Raw genomic sequence first — 2,500 nt, forward strand, 5'->3', positions numbered from 1 at the left:
TTTTTCGGCCGAAACTTCGCAAAGGGCGGATACCACGTAAAAAACAACCTAGAAGTCGAATTTTGACTTCGTTTTTTTTGTGCACACCCCACACAATAAGTATAAGTGGACTGGAAAGTGGCTAAGCGATCCGACGAAGTTTCGATTGAGTTTGATTTTTTGGCCGAAAACTCGAAAAAAGGCGGATTTGACGTAAAACGCCGCCTAGAAGTCGAATTTTGAGACGGTGTCTTGTGTGCACACTCCACACAATATGTATAAGTGGACTGGAAAGTGGCTAAGCATTCCGAGGAATTTTCGATTTATTTTGATTTTTCGGCCGAAACGCCGAAAATAGGCGGATTTGACGTAAAACGCCTCATATAAGTCGAATTTTGGGAAGGTGTCTTGTGTGCACACTGCACACAATATGTATAAGTGGACTGGAAAGTCGCTAAGCATTCCGAGGAAGTTTCGATTTATTTTGATTTTTCGGCCGAAACGCCGAAAATAGGCGGATTTGACGTAAAACGCCTCATATAAGTCGAATTTTGGGAAGGTGTCTTGTGTGCACACTGCACATAATATGTATAAGTGGACTGGAAAGTGGAAAAATATTTTCGGAGCACTTTGATTTTTTGGCCCCCCGCGTGCCTTGCCACGCCCTTGCTTATAGCAAAACGAGACGGGGCCTTGGTCCAACTTGGCATAGGCATGGAATTTGATCTTTATTACTTGGCCACGGTCATGCCACGGTACATGGAGGTTGCTTGACACCCCCGTGTGCATTTCGGAGCACTTTGATTTTTTGGCCCCCCGCGTGCCTTGCCACGCCCTTGCTTATAGCAAAACGAGACGGGGCCTTGGTCCAACTTGGCATAGGCATGGAATTTGATCTTTATTACTTGGCCACGGTCATGCCACGGTACATGGAGGTTGCTTGACACCCCCGTGTGCATTTCGGAGCACTTTGATTTTTTGGCCCCCCGCGTGCCTTGCCACGCCCTTGCTTATAGCAAAACGAGACGGGGCCTTGGTCCAACTTGGCATAGGCATGGAATTTGATCTTTATTACTTGGCCACGGTCATGCCACGGTACATGGAGGTTGCTTGACACCCCCGTGTGCATTTTCGGAGCACTTTGATTTTTTGGCCCCCCGCGTGCCTTGCCACGCCCTTGCTTATAGCAAAACGAGACGGGGCCTTGGTCCAACTTGGCATAGGCATGGAATTTGATCTTTATTACTTGGCCACGGTCATGCCACGGTACATGGAGGTTGCTTGACACCCCCGTGTGCATTTTGGAGCACTTTGATTTTTTGGCCCCCCGCGTGCCTTGCCACGCCCTTGCTTATAGCAAAACGAGATGGGGCCTTGGTCCAACTTGGCATAGGCATGGAATTTGATCTTTATTACTTGGCCACGGTCATGCCACGGTACATGGAGGTTGCTTGACACCCCCGTGTGCATTTCGGAGCACTTTGATTTTTTGGCCCCCCGCGTGCCTTGCCACGCCCTTGCTTATAGCAAAACGAGACGGGGCCTTGGTCCAACTTGGCATAGGCATGGAATTTGATCTTTATTACTTGGCCACGGTCATGCCACGGTACATGGAGGTTGCTTGACACCCCCGTGTGCATTTCGGAGCACTTTGATTTTTTGGCCCCCCGCGTGCCTTGCCACGCCCTTGCTTATAGCAAAACGAGACGGGGCCTTGGTCCAACTTGGCATAGGCATGGAATTTGATCTTTATTACTTGGCCACGGTCATGCCACGGTACATGGAGGTTGCTTGACACCCCCGTGTGCATTTTCGGAGCACTTTGATTTTTTGGCCCCCCGCGTGCCTTGCCACGCCCTTGCTTATAGCAAAACGAGACGGGGCCTTGGTCCAACTTGGCATAGGCATGGAATTTGATCTTTATTACTTGGCCACGGTCATGCCACGGTACATGGAGGTTGCTTGACACCCCCGTGTGCATTTGGAGCACTTTGATTTTTTGGCCCCCCGCGTGCCTTGCCACGCCCTTGCTTATAGCAAAACGAGACGGGGCCTTGGTCCAACTTGGCATAGGCATGGAATTTGATCTTTATTACTTGGCCACGGTCATGCCACGGTACATGGAGGTTGCTTGACACCCCCGTGTGCATTTCGGAGCACTTTGATTTTTTGGCCCCCCGCGTGCCTTGCCACGCCCTTGCTTATAGCAAAACGAGACGGGGCCTTGGTCCAACTTGGCATAGGCATGGAATTTGATCTTTATTACTTGGCCACGGTCATGCCACGGTACATGGAGGTTGCTTGACACCCCCGTGTGCATTTCGGAGCACTTTGATTTTTTGGCCCCCCGCGTGCCTTGCCACGCCCTTGCTTATAGCAAAACGAGACGGGGCCTTGGTCCAACTTGGCATAGGCATGGAATTTGATCTTTATTACTTGGCCACGGTCATGCCACGGTACATGGAGGTTGCTTGACACCCCCGTGTGCATTTTCGGAGCACTTTGATTTTTTGGCCCCCCG

The sequence above is a fragment of the Trifolium pratense genome, unplaced genomic scaffold (assembly GCF_020283565.1).
Source record: "Trifolium pratense cultivar HEN17-A07 unplaced genomic scaffold, ARS_RC_1.1 scaffold_55, whole genome shotgun sequence".
Classification (NCBI taxonomy): Eukaryota; Viridiplantae; Streptophyta; class Magnoliopsida; order Fabales; family Fabaceae; genus Trifolium; species Trifolium pratense.